Source organism: Pseudophryne corroboree, chromosome 11 (genome assembly GCF_028390025.1).
Source record: "Pseudophryne corroboree isolate aPseCor3 chromosome 11, aPseCor3.hap2, whole genome shotgun sequence".
NCBI classification, from domain to species: Eukaryota; Metazoa; Chordata; class Amphibia; order Anura; family Myobatrachidae; genus Pseudophryne; species Pseudophryne corroboree.
In genome coordinates, this window is record NC_086454.1 from 197,028,375 (window position 1) to 197,049,361 (window position 20,987).

Genomic DNA, 20,987 nt, shown 5'->3' on the forward strand with positions numbered 1-20,987 from the left:
CAGTCTTTACATTAACAGGACTGTCATATAATTTCTTTTACTTTTCTTAAGAATGTAAGGTTAATTGGGACTGTGATCTCCAAAGCCATGTGGGTTTCTGAACTTCTAATTCAGATTTATATAAACTGCCTCTACAAAATTACAGTTCTGCATGCTAATGATAAAGAGATCAATTTCCTCCTTATCGCTCCTAGGACTCCCTATAGATCTGCTACCAGAGTCATCAATGCCATTTGGTCATATTGACTCTGTCTCTCTATATATTCAGGCATTAAATACCCTTTGAGAATACTTGACTAAGCATTTAAAAAAGTTTATTTTTCTATTCATTCTTCTCCTTCTGCCAGAAACTTATGCTTGACAAATTGAATTACGGAGTACTCCATAATGATATTCAGTCTTCACAGTGTACATGCAGATTTCCCACATTTAATCAATGTTGTTGTTTTTTTTGAAGATTTATTTGTTTGCATGTTTGAATGGCATCCTTTTTTTTCAGATAATCTTGAAAGACATTGTCTGTGCCATGCTTGAATTATCCTGGAATCATGGGCCGGGATGTAATGGGAGCCGATAATGGTAAAATGCCCGATGTTTGCGGCTATTTACATTAGGCATTTTGCAAGGTCAGCTAATGTATTAGCGCCTGCAAAGCAGCTTTTTTGGATGCTTCTAGCTCTAAAGTAGAGAGCTGGAGAAAAAGTCAGATTCAGATGTTTTGGCCGTGTTACATATGCAACTCGGCCAATGTAATGAAGTCCAGTATTGCAAGTCGGACACAAAACAGCTCTAAAACTCTTAAAGAAATTAAAGGTGTTTTTTTTGGCCAAGTTGGTTATGAAAATGTTGGAATTCAATTAAAAGTACACTTTTAAAGCACATACAGTATGCAATAAATAAAGACATTTCAATACATTTTGACACAGGAAAAAAAAACTTTGATCAGTAAAAATAGTCCGCACATTTTGCATAGGAAAATTTATGTGATACACAAATGGATGTATTAGTATGCACAAGCAGCTTATGCTGATTTAAACGATTTGCGGCATGGCTACATTCAGTGTGTAATTGCTACTGTTAGCATACCTAATTATGTTAGGGTTTGTCTTAAATACACTGTAGCATAACATTTTATATGTACATACAGTTGCTATTACACACAGAATATAGACATGCTGCATAACGATGCGCTGCAAATATGATGCACAAGCAGCTTTTGCTGTTTAAAATGATATGCAGCATGCCTATATTCTGACTGTAATAGCAACTGTAATCTACATACAAAATGTTATGCTACAGTGTATTGCAGCCAAACACTGTAACATAATTAGATGCAGTCGCAATTACACACTGAATATAGCCATGCCACATATCATTTAAATCAGCATAAAATGCTTCTGCATACTGGAGGACTGGGGATTATTTAAGACGGGTGACTTTCTCTGACACTGTAGTCCTCCTATCCTAATAGATGCATTTCGGTTAGTCTGAAAATATTGGACGTTTTCTAGTTTAAATACTGCAACACCTCGGATCTGATACGATGAAGCCGGGAAATAGACGCACTCCATTACATTGTCTGAACTCCAGCAAATAGACGCACATTTGTAATGTCCGATGTGGTATTATAATTTTCCGGGCAGCATTATTGGCTCCCCTTACATTCCGACCATGATCTCTATAATAACCTAAATTATTTTAATTGTTTGGATGTTATTTTGCCTGATAATCTCAGCAAGGATTATGCTATTGTGAATGTCTTTTGCAAGAAAGAATGATGAGATTTTCAATAAGGAATTACTAGCCATTAAATGTGCATTTCAGAATATTCCCTAGTTGTAATATGCCATGGTAGGTGCGGTGAGGTTGTGTCGGTGTTGGTTGTACCTGTTTTCCCTGAGACTGTCGACTGATTTGGCTTCTGAACCCATTCTCTTTGGAACTCCCACAATGTTTGAGAGATGAGAACCCCCAAACAAGTCACCTCACATTAGGACTGTGACAGGAATTTTATTAACAGGGATAGTAATCACTGTTAAGGGGATTTAAACAGTTGAGATTTTAAACCAGTATCCACCATAACATTCACTGACTAGCAATACTATCGATAACATATACAGTGCAAGATAAAGCACAGTTCACGACAGTGGTGGAACTTGTGAGTGGTGGGCCCAGGTGCAAAAATATGCTTAGGGCCCCCCACCTTCGCCCCGTTCCTACCCCTAGTTCATAATATGCCACACAGCATAAGGTTATGGAGAGCAGCATGCTGTGACTGAGAGGTGATAGGGAGAGGCAGCATGACGCCAGGGTGAGGTGACAGGGAGAGGCAATGAGACGCCAGGGAGAGGTGATGGAGAGGAATCGCGATGCCAGGGAGAGGTGTCAGGGTGACACCAGGGAGGGGTGACTCGGGGAGAGGTGACTGGGAGAGGCAGGGTGCTGCCAGGGAGAGGTGACAGGGTGACACAAGAGAGGGGTGACAGGGAGAAGCAGGGTGACATGGAGAGGCAGGGTGACACCAGGGAGGGTTGACATGGAAAGGCAGGATGATACCAGGGAGGGGTGACAGGGAGAGGCATGGAGAGATGGCAGGGTGATGCCAGGAAGGGGTGACAGGGAGAGGCAGGGTGATGCCAGGGAGGGGTGACAGGGAGAGGCAGGATAATGCCAGAGAGGGGTGACAGGGAAAGGCAGGGTGACACCAGGGAGTGGTGACAGGGGAAGGCAGGGAAAGATGGCAGGGTGATGCCAGGGAGGGGTGACAGGGAGAGGCAGGGTGACACCAGGGAGGGGTGACAGGGAGAGGCAGGGTGACTCCAGGGACAGGAGACCAGGAGAGGCAGGCTGACTCCAGGGACAGGAGACCGGGAGAGGCAGGGTGATGCCAGGGTCAAGGCAGGGTGATGCCAGGGAGAGGTGACAGGAAGAGGCAGGGAGCTGCCAGGGAGAGGTGACAGGGAGAGGCAGGGTGCTGCCAGGGAGAGGGAGGGGTGAAAGGGAGAGGCAGGGTGACACCATGGAGGGGTAACAGTGAGAGGCAGGATAATACCAGGGAGTGGTGACAGGGAGAGGCAGGGTGACACCAGGGAGGGGTGACAGGGGGAGGCAGGGAGAGATGGCAGGGTGATGCCCGGGAGGGGTGAAATGGAGAGGCAGGGTGACACCAGGGAGGGGTGACAGGGAGAGGCAGGATGACACAAGGAAGGCGTGACAGGGAGAGGCAGGGTGACGCCAGAGACAGGTGACAGGGAGAGGCAGGGTGTTGCCAGGGAGAGGTGACAGGGAGAGGCAGGGTGCCTCCAGGGAGGGGTGACAGGGGCAGGCAGGTTGAGATGCCAGGGTGATGCCAGGGAGGGGTGACAGGGAGAGGCAGGGTGACATCAGGGAGTGCTGACAGGGGGAGGCAGGGTGACACAAGGGAGGGGTGACAGGGAGAGGCAGGGTGACGCCAGGGAGAGGTGACGGAGAGGAATCGCGATGCCAGGGAGAGGTGTCAGGGTGACACCAGGGAGGGGTGACTCGGGGAGAGGTGACAGGGAGAGGCAGGGTGCTGCCAGGGAGAAGTGACAGGGTGACACAAGAGAGGGGTGACAGGGAGAAGCAGGGTGACACCAGGGAGGGGTGACAGGGAGAGGCAGGGTGACACCAGGGAGGGGTGACATGGAGAGGCAGGGTGACACCAGGGAGGGTTGACATGGAAAGGCAGGATGATACCAGGGAGGGGTGACAGGGAGAGGCATGGAGAGATGGCAGGGTGATGCCAGGAATGGGTGACAGGGAGAGGCAGGGTGACGCCAGGGAGGGGTGACAGGGAGAGGCAGGATAATGCCAGGGAGGGGTGACAGGGAAAGGCAGGGTGACACCAGGGAGGGGTGACAGGGGAAGGCAGGGAAAGATGGCAGGGTGATGCCAGGGAGGGGTGACAGGGAGAGGCAGGGTGACACCAGGGAGGAATGACAGAGAGAGGCAGGGTGACATAAGGGAGGGGTGACAGGGAGAGGCAGGCTGACTCCAGGGACAGGAGACCGGGAGAGGCAGGGTGATGCCAGGGTCAAGGCAGGGTGATGACAGGGAGAGGTGACAGGAAGAGGCAGGGTGCTGCCAGGGAGAGGTGACAGGGAGAGGCAGGGTGCTGCCAGGGAGAGGTGATAGGGTGACACCAGGGAGGGGTGAAAGGGAGAGGCAGGGTGACACCAGGGAGGGGTGACAGTGAGAGGCAGGATAATACCAGGGAGTGGTGACAGGGAGAGGCAGGGTGACACCAGGGAGGGGTGACAGGGGGAGGCAGGTAGAGATGGCAGGGTGATGCCCGGGAGGGGTGAAATGGAGAGGCAGGGTGACACCAGGGAGGGGTGACAGGTAGAGGCAGGATGACACAAGGAAGGCGTGACAGGGAGAGGCAGGGTGACGCCAGAGACAGGTGACAGGGAGAGGCAGGGTGATGCCAGGGTAGAGGCAGGGTGTTGCCAGGGAGAGGTGACAGGGAGAGGCAGGGTGCCGCCAGGGAGGGGTGACAGGGGCAGGCAGGTTGAGATGCCAGGGTGATGCCAGGGAGGGGTGACAGGGAGAGGCAGGGTGACATCAGGGAGTGGTAACAGGGGGAGGCAGGGTGACACAAGGGAGGGGTGACAGGGAAAGACAGGGTAACGCCAGGGAGGGGTGAAAGGGAGAGGCAGGGTGACACCAGGGAGGGGTGACAGGGAGAGGCAGGGTGACACCAGGGAGGGGTGACAGGGAGAGGCAGGATAATGCCAGGGAGGGGTGACAGGGAGAGGCAGGGTGACACCAGGGAGGGGTGACAGGGGAAGGCAGAGAGAGATGGCAGGGTGATGCCAGGGAGGGGTGACAGGGAGAGGCAGGGTGACACCAGAGAGGGGTGACAGGGAGAGGCAGGGTGACATAAGGGAGGGGTGACAGGGAGAGGCAGGGTGACACCAGGGAGGGGTGACAGGGAGAGGCAGGGTGACACCAGGGAGGGGTGACAGGGAGAGGCAGGATAATGCCAGGGAGGGGTGACAGGGAGAGGCAGGGTGCCGCCAGGGAGGGGTGACAGGGGCAGGCAGGTTGAGATGCCAGGGTGATGCCAGGGAGGGGTGACAGGGAGAGGCAGGGTGACATCAGGGAGTGGTAACAGGGGGAGGCAGGGTGACACAAGGGAGGGGTGACAGGGAAAGACAGGGTAACGCCAGGGAGGGGTGAAAGGGAGAGGCAGGGTGACACCAGGGAGGGGTGACAGGGAGAGGCAGGGTGACACCAGGGAGGGGTGACAGGGAGAGGAAGGATAATGCCAGGGATGGGTGACAGGGAGAGGCAGGGTGACACCAGGGAGGGGTGACAGGGGAAGGCAGGGAGAGATGGCAGGGTGATGCCAGGGAGGGGTGACAGGGAGAGGCAGGGTGACACCAGGGAGGGGTGACAGGGAGAGGCAGGGTGACATAAGGGAGGGGTGACAGGGAGAGGCAGGGTGACTCCAGGGACAGGTGACCAGGAGAGGCAGGGTGATGCCAGGGTCAAGGCAGGGTGATGCCAGGGAGAAGTGACAGGAAGAGGCAGGGTGCTGCCAGGGAGATGTGACAGGGAGAGGCAGGGTGCTGCCAGGGAGAGGTGATAGGGTGACACCAGGGAGGGGTGAAAGGGAGAGGCAGGGTGACACCAGGGAGGGGTGACAGGGAGAGGCAGGATAATACCAGGGAGTGGGGACAGGGAGAGGCAGGGTGACACCAGGGAGGGGTGACAGGGGGAGGCAGGGAGAGATGGCAGGGTGATGCCCGGGAGGGGTGAAATGGAGAGGCATGGTGACACCAGGGAGGGGTGACAGGGAGAGGCAGGATGACACAAGGAAGGGGTGACAGGGAGAGGCAGGGTGACGCAAGAGACAGATGACAGGGAGAGGCAGGGTGATGCCAGGGTAGAGGCAGGGTGTTGCCAGGGAGAGGTGACAGGGAGAGGTAGGGTGCCGCCAGTGCGGGGTGACAGGGGCAGGCAGGTTGAGATGCCAGGGTGATGCCAGGGAGGGGTGACAGGGAGAGGCAGGGTGACATCAGGGAGTGGTGACAGGGGGAGGCAGGGTGACACAAGGGAGGGGTGACAGGGAGAGGCATGGTGACGCCAGGGAGGGGTGAAAGGGAGAGGCAGGGTGACACCAGGGAGGGGTGACAGGGAGAGGCAGGATAATACTAGGGAGTGGTGACAGGGAGAGGCAGGGTGACACCAGGGAGGGGTGACAGGGGAAGGCAGGGAGAGATGGCAGGGTGATGCCAGGGAGGGGTGACAGGGAGAGGCAGGGTGACACCAGAGAGGGGTGACAGGGAGAGGCAGGGTGACATAAGGGAGGGGTGACAGGGAGAGGCAGGGTGACACCAGGGAGGGGTGACAGGGAGAGGCAGGGTGACACCAGGGAGGGGTGACAGGGAGAGGCAGGATAATGCCAGGGAGGGGTGACAGGGAGAGGCAGGGTGCCGCCAGGGAGGGGTGACAGGGGCAGGCAGGTTGAGATGCCAGGGTGATGCCAGGGAGGGGTGACAGGGAGAGGCAGGGTGACATCAGGGAGTGGTAACAGGGGGAGGCAGGGTGACACAAGGGAGGGGTGACAGGGAAAGACAGGGTAACGCCAGGGAGGGGTGAAAGGGAGAGGCAGGGTGACACCATGGAGGGGTGACAGGGAGAGGCAGGGTGACACCAGGGAGGGGTGACAGGGAGAGGAAGGATAATGCCAGGGATGGGTGACAGGGAGAGGCAGGGTGACACCAGGGAGGGGTGACAGGGGAAGGCAGGGAGAGATGGCAGGGTGATGCCAGGGAGGGGTGACAGGGAGAGGCAGGGTGACACCAGGGAGGGGTGACAGGGAGAGGCAGGGTGACATAAGGGAGGGGTGACAGGGAGAGGCAGGGTGACTCCAGGGACAGGTGACCAGGAGAGGCAGGGTGATGCCAGGGTCAAGGCAGGGTGATGCCAGGGAGAAGTGACAGGAAGAGGCAGGGTGCTGCCAGGGAGATGTGACAGGGAGAGGCAGGGTGCTGCCAGGGAGAGGTTATAGGGTGACACCAGGGAGGGGTGAAAGGGAGAGGCAGGGTGACACCAGGGAGGGGTGACAGGGAGAGGCAGGATAATACCAGGGAGTGGGGACAGGGAGAGGCAGGGTGACACCAGGGAGGGGTGACAGGGGGAGGCAGGGAGAGATGGCAGGGTGATGCCCGGGAGGGGTGAAATGGAGAGGCATGGTGACACCAGGGAGGGGTGACAGGGAGAGGCAGGATGACACAAGGAAGGGGTGACAGGGAGAGGCAGGGTGACGCAAGAGACAGATGACAGGGAGAGGCAGGGTGATGCCAGGGTAGAGGCAGGGTGTTGCCAGGGAGAGGTGACAGGGAGAGGTAGGGTGCCGCCAGTGCGGGGTGACAGGGGCAGGCAGGTTGAGATGCCAGGGTGATGCCAGGGAGGGGTGACAGGGAGAGGCAGGGTGACATCAGTGAGTGGTGACAGGGGGAGGCAGGGTGACACAAGGGAGGGGTGACAGGGAGAGGCATGGTGACGCCAGGGAGGGGTGAAAGGGAGAGGCAGGGTGACACCAGGGAGGGGTGACAGGGAGAGGCAGGATAATACTAGGGAGTGGTGACAGGGAGAGGCAGGGTGACACCAGGGAGGGGAGAAAGGGAGAGGCAGGGTGACACCAGGGAGGGGTGACAGGGAGAGGCAGGATAATACCAGGGAGTGGTGATAGGGAGAGGCAGGGTGACACCAGGGAGGGGTGACAGGGGAAGGCAGGGAGAGATGGCAGGGTGATGCCCGGAGGGGTGAAATGGAGAGGCAGGGTGAAACCAGGGAGGGGTGACAGGGAGAGGCAGGGTGACACAAGGAAGGGGTGACAGGGAGAGGCAGGGTGACACAAGGAAGTGGTGACAGGGAGAGGCAGGGTGACGCCAGAGACAGGTGACAGGGAGAGGCAGGGTGATGCCAGGGTAGAAGCAGGGTGCTGCCAGTGAGAGGTGACAGGGAGAGGCAGGGTTCTGTCAGGGAGAGGTGAAAGGGAGAAGCAGGGTGCTGCCAGGGAGAGGTGACAGGGTAACACCAGGGAGGGGTGACAGGGAGATTCATAATGATACCAGGGAGGGGTGACAGGGAGAGGCAGGGTGACACCAGGGAGGAGTGAAAGGGGTGGCAGGGTGACACCAGGGTGATGCCAGGGAGGGGTGACAGGGAGAGGCAGGGTGACATCAGGGAGGGGTGACAGGAGGCAGGGTGACACAAGGGAGGAGTGACAGGGAGAGGTAGGGTGACGCTAGCGACAGGTGACCGGTAGAGGCAGGGTGCTGCCAGGGAGAGGTGACAGGGAGAGGCAGGGTGCTGCCAGAGATAGGTGACAGGGAGAGGAAGGGTGCTGCCAGGGAGAGGTGACAGGGTGACAACAGGGAGGGGTGACATGGAGAGGCAGGTTGACACCAGGGAGGGGTGACATGGATAGGCAGGGTGATATAAATATTACAATTTGCTTATCTGCAACCAGAACTGCAGCGCATTAAAAACGGCTCCATCTTGGGGCTTAACGCTGGGGGCGGACATGAGATCCCCGGCGCTGGCGGCAAGCAGGACAGCCTCAAGCAGAGCAGAGCTGATGGAAGCCGGGTCGCAGGTCGGAGCAATTGGTGGGGGGTGGGAAGAAGCGGGGAGGATTGTGGCCCCTCCTCTTCTTCCAGCCGGTGTGTAATAGAGCTGACAGCAGCTCAGCCTAAACTGCTGCTAGCATGCTGCGCGATGTTACTGGCGGCCGGTGGAGAAGGTTCGGGCGGCGTCATAATGAGTCAATGTGACTCATTATGAAGCCAGCAGCTTTGGGTTCCTTTGCTGTGTTGGACCCCAGTGCAATGCACTGGTTGCACAGACGCAAGTTCCGCCACTGGTTCACAATAATGAACACCACAAATGCTTTCAGTATTAACTGATAGTTCCTCAGTATTGAAACACTATACTAAACCACCACCAGGTGGTTAATGTACAGATCACTGCTTATCTCAATTCCTGGGCTATGAGCCTCTTGCTGAGTTATCAATGTGCTGTTAGCTACTGTAAATGTTCCTTTGGCTGATCCTGGTAGGGAATGTACCCACAGTTCCCCTCGGTTAACTCTAACCAGCATGAAGCAGTTCTCAGAGATTAGTGGGAGCAATAAGCACAGTCTCACAGGCTAGTATAAGCAGTCTAATAGCTGCTGTCTTTGTGTTTCTCCTTAACACTCTGTGGCTGACAAGCTACTTATACCCCTTTCAGACTATATTGTGGAGAGGTGGCCTGAACTGCACACCCTGGCTTCTTATAATGGGATGTGCTACCTTACTGGGACTTAGTACTACAATATAGGAAAAAGGGTGCAGGTGCACCATACACCATTAAAATTCTAACAACCATAATATTCAAGGTTCTTGGCATATATTGGGCAGTATATGAGCCTGTCCACCTACTTCACGGTGACCTTGTCGGACAGGTCCATAACACTATAAGAGTTCGCCTCTGGGGCACAGAGCACCCCCAAACTACCCCAGCCATACCACCCCAGGGCATCACACATAAAAGGGATAGAAGTGAGAGATCAGTGTAAAGGGGGGTACTCACGGAGCAATCGCTGCTTAAAATCGAAGCAATCTGACTAGATTGCTTAGATTTTAAGCATGATCGCTCCGTGTGTACCACACACAGCGATAGCGATTCGCAGCCCCGCACATCGCTATCGCTGGTGCTAGACTGGCCTGCCGTGCAGGCCAATCTAGCAGGTCGCTCATTTCACCCGCTGTGCTGAGTGGTGGGAGAGATGTGTGCTGAGTGGTTCACTCAGCACACATCTCTCCCAAATCGGGCCGTGAGTACTGGCCTTTAGGCAAATGAAAGAGGCTGCCAAGTCTTAAAGAAAAGAAAAAAAAGAGGACAGCAGTAAGGTGTCAAAGTGTTAGAAAGTGAGGTTAGCTGATCAGTGTTACAAGTGTAAAAGATATGTGAAAAATGCTACATAAATATAAAACAAACACAAGGTAATATAACTGTTAAAAATAAATGTAAGGTGGTGATGCCCCAAAGTGGTACAGCCAGAGCAAACCAGGGAGCTCCACGCCCCAAAAGTTCACCCCCAAACGGACTTTATTATGGTTTAAATATTATGGTTGTTATAATTTTAATGGTGTATGATGCACACACGGGAGCTCCCAGCATGCGACCTGCCTCATGATCACATGATCTCCAAGCGCCGCCCGTACATAGAGAGTGAACGGGAAATGGGTCGCATCAACCAAGCTCCCGTTCACACCGCACAGTGAGCCGGGTTCAACACGTGTTCAACCCTGCTCATGACTAGGGTTGAAATACCAGGTCAATGGACACGGTTTTTCAACCCTAGCACCTTTCAGACCACACATGAACACGGGTTATGCACGTTCATGTGCCAATAACCCGTTTTCAGAGGTGGCGATCTGAAAGGGGTATTAGTCTGCACTGCAGGGTTTAATGTCTAAGCTCAGTCTGCCTTGGCTTAAAGGGAATTGGTTAGTTACCAGTGAATAAAGTGTCCAAGTCTCTCACTGGTGCTTACTTGTAGCAGTCTCCCTGCAATCCATACAAAACACAAAACAGAGGGCTTTCTCAATGTGCCTGCTGTTCCTTTTGCATTATGAGGATGGTCACACACTATACTGGTGCAGCTCCCTTCCTTAACCTATTGTCCCCTGATGCTGCGGCTGACTCAAACTGCTTGTGAGGGGAGGGCAACTTTCTCACTCACTGTCTCTGTGACTGATGAAGGGTTAGATACAGTATGTAGCAGTATAAAGGTGAGGTTGTCTCTCCCTTTCCTGGTGATCAAGCTGCCTGGCTGGGTAAGGGAAAGGACAGCTTTCTACTAGAGGCTGGGACTGTGGGCTAGATGCATCATTGCTTGGAAAGTTATAAAATGGAGCGAGAGAAAAAGCACCAGCCAATCAGCTCCTAACTGCCATGTCACAGGCCCTGTTTCAAAAATGACAGTTAGTAGCTGGCTTGGCTGATAGTTTATCCCTTTTCATTCTATCATTTTCCAAGCGATGATGCATTTAGCCCTGTGTCTGCCTCACTCTCCACTAGAGATGAGCGGGTTCGGTTCCTCGGAATCCGAACCCCCCCGAACTTCAGCCTTTTTACACGGGTCCGAGGCAGACTCGGATCTTCCCGCCTTGCTCGGTTAACCCGAGCGCGCCCGAACGTCATCATCCCGCTGTCGGATTCTCGCGAGGCTCGGATTCTATCGCGAGACTCGGATTCTATATAAGGAGCCGCGCGTCGCCGCCATTTTCACACGTGCATTGAGATTGATAGGGAGAGGACGTGGCTGGCATCCTCTCCGTTAGAATAGATAGAGACACTTGAGTTGATTTACTACTAACTTAGTAATTTTGGGGAGCATTAGGAGTACTCAGAGTGCAGAGTTTTGCTGATAGTTACTAGTGACCACCACCAGTTTTATTTATTATTTAATATAATCTGTTCTCTGCCTGAAAAAAAACGATACACAGTCACATACCATATCTGTGCTCAGCCTCAGTGTGCTGCATGATAATATCATCTATGTATATCTGACTGTGCTGAGTGCTCACTGCTCACACAGCTGAATTGTGGGGGAGACTGGGGTGCAGTTATAGCAGGAGTACAGTGCACACTTTTGCTGCCAGTGTGACTGACCAGTGACCACCAGTATATTGTCTGCCTGAAAAAGTTAAACACTCCTGTGGTGTTTTTTTTTTATTCTATAAACGCATTCTGCTGACAGTGTCCAGCAGGTCCGTCATTCATTATATTATATAAATATTTACCTGCAGTAGTGTTATATTTTTTTTGTTCATCTCTATCATCTTTATCATCTCTATATTAGCAGACGCAGTACGGTAGTCCACGGCTGTGGCTACCTCTGTGTCATCAGTGCTCGTCCATAATTGTATACCTACCTGTGGTGGGGTTTTTTTTTCTATCTTCTTCATACTAGTAGTTTAGGAGTCTGCTGACAGTGTCCAGCAGGTCCGTCATTATATTATATATACCTGCAGTAGTGATATATACATATTTTTTATATCATTATCATCTCTATACTAGCAGACGCAGTACGGTAGTCCACGGCTGTAGCTACCTCTGTGTCATCAGTGCTCGTCCATAATTGTATACCTACCTGTGGTGGGGTTTTTTTTTCTATCTTCTTCATACTAGTAGTTTAGGAGTCTGCTGACAGTGTCCAGCAGGTCCGTCATTATATTATATATACCTGCAGTAGTGATATATATATATTTTTTATATCATTATCATCTCTATACTAGCAGACGCAGTACGGTAGTCCACGGCTGTAGCTACCTCTGTGTCGTCAGTGCTCGTCCATAATTGTATACCTACCTGTGGTGGGTTTTTTTTTTCTATCTTCTTCATACTAGTAGTAGGAGTCTGCTGACAGTGTCCAGCAGGTCCGTCATTATATTATATATACCTGCAGTAGTGATATATATATATTTTTATATCATTATCATCTCTATACTAGCAGACGCAGTACGGTAGTCCACGGCTGTAGCTACCTCTGTGTCGTCAGTGCTCGTCCATAATTGTATACCTACCTGTGGTGGGGTTTTTTTTTCTATCTTCTTCATACTAGTAGTTTAGGAGTCTGCTGACAGTGTCCAGCAGGTCCGTCATTATATTATATATACCTGCAGTAGTGATATATATATATTTTTTATATCATTATCATCTCTATACTAGCAGACGCAGTACGGTAGTCCACGGCTGTAGCTACCTCTGTGTCGTCAGTGCTCGTCCATAATTGTATACCTACCTGTGGTGGGGTTTTTTTTTCTATCTTCTTCATACTAGTAGTAGGAGTCTGCTGACAGTGTCCAGCAGGTCCGTCATTATATTATATATACCTGCAGTAGTGATATATATATATTTTTATATCATTATCATCTCTATACTAGCAGACGCAGTACGGTAGTCCACGACTGTAGCTACCTCTGTGTCGTCAGTGCTCGTCCATAATTGTATACCTACCTGTGGTGGGGGTTTTTTTTCTATCTTCTTCATACTAGTAGTTTAGGAGTCTGCTGACAGTGTCCAGCAGGTCCGTCATTATATTATATATACCTGCAGTAGTGATATATATATATTTTTTATATCATTATCATCTCTATACTAGCAGACGCAGTACGGTAGTCCACGGCTGTAGCTACCTCTGTGTCGTCAGTGCTCGTCCATAATTGTATACCTACCTGTGGTGGGGTTTTTTTTCTATCTTCTTCATACTAGTAGTAGGAGTCTGCTGACAGTGTCCAGCAGGTCCGTCATTATATTATATATACCTGCAGTAGTGATATATATATATATTTTATATCATTATCATCTCTATACTAGCAGACGCAGTACGGTAGTCCACGGCTGTAGCTACCTCTGTGTCGTCAGTCACTCGTCATCCATAAGTATACTAGTATCCATTAATCTCCATTGTTTACCTGAGGTGCCTTTTAGTTGTGCCTATTAAAATATGGAGAACAAAAATGTTGAGGTTCCAAAAATAGGGAAAGATCAAGATCCACTTCCACCTCGTGCTGAAGCTGCTGCCACTAGTCATGGCCGAGACGATGAAATTTCATCAACGTCGTCTGCCAAGGCCGATGCCCAATGTCATAGTACAGAGCATGTAAAATTCAAAACACAAAATATCAGTAAAAAAGGGACTCAAAAATCTAAAATAAAATCGTCGGAGGAGAAGTGTAAACTTGCCAATATGCCATTTACCACACGGAGTGGCAAGGAACGGCTGAGGCCCTGGCCTATGTTCATGGCTAGTGGTTCAGCTTCACATGAGGATGGAAGCACTCAGCCTCTCGCTAGAAAAATGAAAAGACTTAAGCTGGCAAAAGCACAGCAAAGAACTGTGCGTTCTTCGAAATCACAAATCCACAAGGAGAGTCCAATTGTGTCGGTTGCGATGCCTGACCTTCCCAACACTGGACGTGAAGAGCATGCGCCTTCCACCATTTGCACGCCCCCTGCAAGTGCTGAAAGGAGCACCTGCAGTCCAGTTCCTGATAGTCAGATTGAAGATGTCAGTGTTGAAGTACACCAGGATGAGGAGGATATGGGTGTTGCTGGCGCTGGGGAGGAAATTGACAAGGAGGATTCTGATGGTGAGGTGGTTTGTTTAAGTCAGGCACCCGGGGAGACACCTGTTGTCCGTGGGAGGAATATGGCCATTGACATGCCTGGTGAAAATACCAAAAAAATCAGCTCTTCGGTGTGGAAGTATTTCAACAGAAATGCGGACAACAGGTGTCAAGCCGTGTGTTGCCTTTGTCAAGCTGTAATAAGTAGGGGTAAGGACGTTAACCACCTCGGAACATCCTCCCTTATACGTCACCTGCAGCGCATTCATCATAAGTCAGTGACAAGTTCAAAAACTTTGGGCGACAGCGGAAGCAGTCCACTGACCAGTAAATCCCTTCCTCTTGTAACCAAGCTCACGCAAACCACCCCACCAACTCCCTCAGTGTCAATTTCCTCCTTCCCCAGGAATGCCAATAGTCCTGAAGGCCATGTCACTGGCAATTCTGACGAGTCCTCTCCAGCCTGGGATTCCTCCGATGCATCCTTGAGTGTAACGCCTACTGCTGCTGGCGCTGCTGTTGTTGCTGCTGGGAGTCGATGGTCATCCCAGAGGGGAAGTCGTAAGACCACTTTTACTACTTCCACCAAGCAATTGACTGTCCAACAGTCCTTTGCGAGGAAGATGAAATATCACAGCAGTCATCCTGCTGCAAAGCGGATAACTGAGGCCTTGGCATCCTGGGCGGTGAGAAACGTGGTTCCGGTATCCATCATTACTGCAGAGCCAACTATAGACTTGTTTGAGGTACTGTGTCCCCGGTACCAAATACCATCTAGGTTCCATTTCTCTAGGCAGGCGATACCGAAAATGTACACAGACCTCAGAAAAAGACTCACCAGTGTCCTAAAAAATGCAGTTGTACCCAATGTCCACTTAACCACGGACATGTGGACAAGTGGAGCAGGGCAGACTCAGGACTATATGACTGTGACAGCCCACTGGGTAGATGTATTGACTCCCGCCGCAAGAACAGTAGCGGCGGCACCAGTAGCAGCATCTCGCAAACGCCAACTCTTTCCTAGGCAGGCTACGCTTTGCATCACCGCTTTCCAGAATACGCACACAGCTGAAAACCTCTTACGGCAACTGAGGAAGATCATCGCAGAATGGCTTACCCCAATTGGACTCTCCTGTGGATTTGTGGCATCGGTCAACGCCAGCAATATTGTGTGTGCATTAAATCTGGGCAAATTCCAGCACGTCGCATGTTTTGCACATACCTTGAATTTGGTGGTGCAGAATTATTTAAAAAACGACAGGGGCGTGCAAGAGATGCTGTCGGTGGCCAGAAGAATTGCGGGACACTTTCGGCGTACAGGCACCACGTACAGAAGACTGGAGCAACACCAAAAACGCCTGAACCTGCCCTGCCATCATCTGAAGCAAGAAGTGGTAACGAGGTGGAATCCAACCCTCTATATGCTTCAGAGGTTGGAGGAGCAGCAAAAGGCCATTCAAGCCTATACAACTGACCACGATATAGGAGGTGGAATGCACCTGTCTCAAGCGCAGTGGAGAATGATTTCAACGTTGTGCAAGATTCTGCAACCTTTTGAACTTGCCACACGTGAAGTCAGTTCAGACACTGCCAGCCTGAGTCAGGTCATTCCCCTCATCAGGCTTTTGCAGAAGAAGCTGGAGACATTGAAGGAGGAGCTAACACAGAGCGATTCCGCTAGGCATGTGGGACTTGTGGATGGAGCCCTTAATTCGCTTAACAAGGATTCACGGGTGGTCAATCTGTTGAAATCAGAGCACTACATTTTGGCCACCGTGCTCGATCCTAGATTTAAAACCTACGTTGTATCTCTCTTTCCGGCAGACACAAGTCTGCAGGGGTTCAAAGAACTGCTGGTGAGAAAATTGTCAAGTCAAGCGGAACGCGACCTGTCAACATCTCCTCCTTCACATTCTCCCGCAACTGGGGGTGCGAGGAAAAGGCTCAGAATTCCGAGCCCACCCGCTGGCGGTGATGCAGGGCAGTCTGGAGCGACTGCTGATGCTGACATCTGGTCTGGACTGAAGGACCTGCCAACGATTACGGACATGTCGTCTACTGTCACTGCATATGATTCTCTCACCATTGAAAGAATGGTGGAGGATTATATGAGTGACCGCATCCAAGTAGGCACGTCAGACAGTCCGTACGTATACTGGCAGGAAAAAGAGGCAATTTGGAGGCCCTTGCACAAACTGGCTTTATTCTACCTAAGTTGCCCTCCCACAAGTGTGTACTCCGATAGAGTGTTTAGTGCCGCCGCTCACCTTGTCAGCAATCGGCGTACGAGGTTACTTCCAGAAAATGTGGAGAAGATGATGTTCATTAAAATGAATTATAATCAATTCCTCCGTGGAGACATTCACCAGCAGCAATTGCCTCCACAAAGTACACAGGGAGCTGTGATGGTGGATTCCAGTGGGGACGAATTGATAATCTGTGAGGAGGGGGATGTACACGGTGATGAATCAGAGGATGATGATGAGGTGGACATCTTGCCTCTGTAGAGCCAGTTTGTGCAAGGAGAGATTAATTGCTTCTTTTTTGGTGGGGGTCCAAACCAACCCGTCATTTCAGTCACAGTCGTGTGGCAGACCCTGTCACTGAAATGATGGGTTGGTTAAAGTGTGCATGTCCTGTTTATACAACATAAGGGTGGGAGGGCCCAAGGACAATTCCATCTTGCACCTCTTTTTTCTTTCATTTTTCTTTGCGTCATGTGCTGTTTGGGGAGTGTTTTTTGGAAGGGCCATCCTGCGTGACACTGCAGTGCCACTCCTAGATGGGCCAGGTGTTTGTGTCGGCCACTAGGGTCGCTTATCTTAGTCACACAGCTACCTCATTGCGCCTCTTTTTTTTCTTCTTTGCGTCATGTGCTGTTTGGGGAGTATTTTTTGGAAGGGCCATCCGGCCTGACACTGCAGTGCCACTCCTAGATGGGCCAGGTGTTTGTGTCGGCCACTAGGGTCGCTTAGCTTACTCACACAGCTACCTCATTGCGCCTCTTTTTTTCTTTGCGTCATGTGCTGTTTGGGGGGTGTTTTTTGGAAGGGCCATCCTGCGTGACACTGCAGTGCCACTCCTAGATGGGCCAGGTGTTTGTGTCGGCCACTTGGGTCGCTGAGCTTAGTCATCCAGCGACCTCGGTGCAAATTTTAGGACTAAAAATAATATTGTGAGGTGTGAGGTGTTCAGAATAGACTGAAAATGAGTGGAAATTATGGTTATTGAGGTTAATAATACTTTGGGATCAAAATGACCCCCAAATTCTATGATTTAAGCTGTTTTTTAGGGTTTTATGAAAAAAACAACCGAATCCAAAACACACCCGAATCCGACAAAAAAAATTCGGTGAGGTTTTGCCAAAACACGGCCACGGAACCGAACCCAAAACCAAAACACAAAACCCGAAAAATTTCCGGTGCACATCTCTACTCTCCACTCAGCACCGCTGGCTTCCCAAGTTGCTTAGAGCCAGTCTCTCCTGCGCAGACTTCCCACTTCTTTGAGCAAACCGTCAGGTGTTGTTAGGTAGCCACTTGTTCCACTGCCGCTGATTAGTCTTTTAGTGATGGCCTCCTGCTGTTCCCTGTACGTATCTCTCCTGTCAGCGGCTGTTCTCTGCAGGTGTGTATCTCAACCGCTGATCCCCACAGAGATCTGAGGTAACTCTCCTTCCCGCCCAACAGGCTCCTCCTCCCAGTTCAGGGGTCAGACAATCACGGGACTCCGGGCTTCCCACTCTCACAGTGCTGTGGCTGCAATCCCCTGGGTCACTGTGCTATCCGTGTTGTGCCCCCGGGCCTAACATCATCAGGGGAAAGGAGTTGTTAAACCCTGCAGCGCCAGTGCTTTATTTATCTATATACATAAGTGCTAAAGCCCTCACTCACTCATCACTAATTCTTACTTCCCGATAAGTTAGTAAGCTGAAATTGATCATGGGTATTCTTCAGGTGGGAAATAGGAATACTACATAATTAGAATTTTAATAAACCTCCCCTAAGGGGGTGAACAGGGGGTTGACATAATGACATCATTACCGATGTGTGGCTTGCGTTGCGTGAACGATAATGCCTAACGAACAATCGGGTCAAAATTTGGATTGCAAATGGGTCAAAATTTGGATTGCAAGTGGGTCAAATTTAATAAACTACAAAAATGGTCCCTTCAATTTTTACCATATCTGCTACAGGTGCTCCTCGGGTAATGCCAAGGACAATGGATTAATATTTACTTACATTAAGATGTCTCAAATTTACATCTCCATAGATTTACCAGATTTTTAACATTGATATTTACAACCGTGAAAATCAGAAACTCCTGTGCGAAGAACAGGTAGAACAGCTAGTGAATTATAAGTCACAGTGCACAGGGGTCCAGAATGGGGTATCACATAACCTCGCTAAAGCCTTGCAGGTCCTCACGCAACTTTGGTATTTTTTTCATAAGTCCCGAACAACAGTCTGGCAAATATTTAACTTTACAACAAAAGGTAAATTCACATGCAGGTAAATACATACAGTAGTGTACATCACAGGCTATTGTCTACATGACAAAGGAAGGTCTTTTTTTTTTTTTTCTTAGACCTCCATATAGCCTGCTGCACCATGGAGGCAAATTCCTCACCACTTATCGTGGTATAACCAAAATCAGGACTATATTTTTCAACATACAAATAGGTCTTGACCGTCTTAGCTACATTAGGGGTTTCTGAAGGGACCTTAGATTCGGACTGGGATATAACCCAATCTGCACCCCTTCTGCCATGGCTATTTGGACAACATCTTCAGTGTCTCCTTCCCAGTCAGTGGTATTTGAGTCTCAATGACTAGGCTCGGCTGTGCTGGAATCGGTATCTTCCACTTTCGGTGGGATCTCACATATTGGCTCTGGAGGGAGTTTGGGCTGACTTCATCCTGCAAGCTTGATTGCACCATTTTACCCTGTCTCTTCACACCTGGTTCATCTGTTTTCCCCAATGATTCACTCTGCACTGGGGTGCCAGGTTCTTGTTGTCTGGGTTCCTCTGGTCTCATCTGCTAAGATGGTAAGTAATGACACCTCTGGTAAGGCCATTGAAGATTAGCACTTTCTTCTGCACTTTGAACTTCTCCTGGTTCCTCTCCATCTCTATTGCATTGATAGTTCCACTGACAGTTGCGTGGAGGTTCTCTGTGAAGTGTATTACACCAGTAATGATTGTGACTGTGGCACGTTTATTGACTTGCACCGAAGCACCACCAGGACCAGTCACATCATCAGCTTTGATGCCCTTTTTACCATTTGTCAATTCAAACTCAAACATCTCACCACTTCTCAGGCTCCGAAAGTACTTTGCAGGGTTGGTCTTCTGAATGGCTGCATAATGCACGTATTTAGCCTTTTGGTGTCAGTTCATTTATAGGTCCGTAGCCCCGTGATTCACTGAACCACACAACTTGGTCCACAATTCTTCTTGCGCTTGCTCACTGTAAATCACCATTATACTCTAACTTGACGCTGCAACACCATGATTGGACTTTTATCGCTTGGTTGTTCTTCCCATGACGGCCCAACTCTCTCCCCTCTTCCTGAGGACCATCGGCCTGACTCTCTTGGGGTGTCCCAGCATTGCTGACTCCGTCCATCCTGATCATGGTGCCATCCTCTGCTTTTTGCTTCCACCTGTGCCAAATGTATCTCTTTTATTTATTTATTTATTACCAGTTATTTATATTGGGCACACATATTCCTTAGCTCTTTACAGAGAATATTTGGCCATTCACATCAGTCTCTGCCCCAGTGGAGCTTACAATCTATATTCCCTACCACATGTACATGCACACACATTCATGTTAGGGTTAATTTTTTGTTGTGATCTAAATAACCTACCAGTATATTCTTGGATTGTTGGAGGAAACCGGAGTACCCGGAGGAAGCCCATGTTAGGGCCATGGTGGGAATCGAACCCATGACATCAGTGCTGTGAAGAAGTAATGCTAATCATTACACCATCTGTGTCTATTTCTTTCATAATCTCTCTGACTGCACTTGTAAGAGCTCCGATTGGGTCCTGACTGGAATGTGCTTGTTGAGTGACCGTTCCTTAGGTTTCAGGGGTTCAGGAGACGGGTATGTAACCAGCATACCAGGTGCAACAAAGACCATACCTCCTTGTGGCGGTCCCTGGTGAATACCTAGTGCAGTACTCCTTACCCCTGTCTCTGGTATTGCTAATACTAGCTGAATTTTAAATCTTTTCATCAGGAAAACAACTCTCCATCTGAAAACTTCTTTTTTTTTTACCCAGAAAACGTTATCAGTCTTCTGAAATAAAATTCTCACAGTAACTATACCTCTAAGGGTGTTACTTTAAAATTCAAAATTGTTATTGGTCTCAGCTTCATCAACTCTTTGCTCCTGAGTCAGCACAATTAAAAATCCTAAAATTAACTTATGACTTGTGGGAAAACTCAGAAGTGCATAAAATGATTTTAGCATGTTCTTTGAGGTGGCCAAATTTATTAGAGTTGCTCAAAAATATATTTCACTATATTGTAATTATATCCAAAATATATGTTTACGATAAATTTAGAAGTGCTTCAGATTCTGCTGAAAAAAAACCTTTCCTCTGAAGAAATTGCTTTAGCCAATGAAACGCTTTAGAATTTCATTTTATCTCTACTTGCTGTCTAATACATCAAGGGGCTTCCAGTATGTTACTAGCTACACTTCTGGTCTTATCCTATGAGTCAGAAATATGTGTGCTCAATACGGTTCCAGTATTATCGGTCTGTAAAGGCTTTCTTGTGTTACATTGGAACTTCACCTTCCAGTCTACAGCTATTC

The 20,987-nt window shown here is 50.0% G+C and overlaps 1 protein-coding gene across 6 annotated transcripts in view; it reads left to right on the forward strand.

The window, feature by feature from the left end:
- Window positions 1–20,987, forward strand: part of CNIH2 (cornichon family AMPA receptor auxiliary protein 2) — a 436,455-nt gene that overhangs the window by 404,576 nt on the left and 10,892 nt on the right. The gene's annotated exons all lie outside the window — the stretch shown is intronic.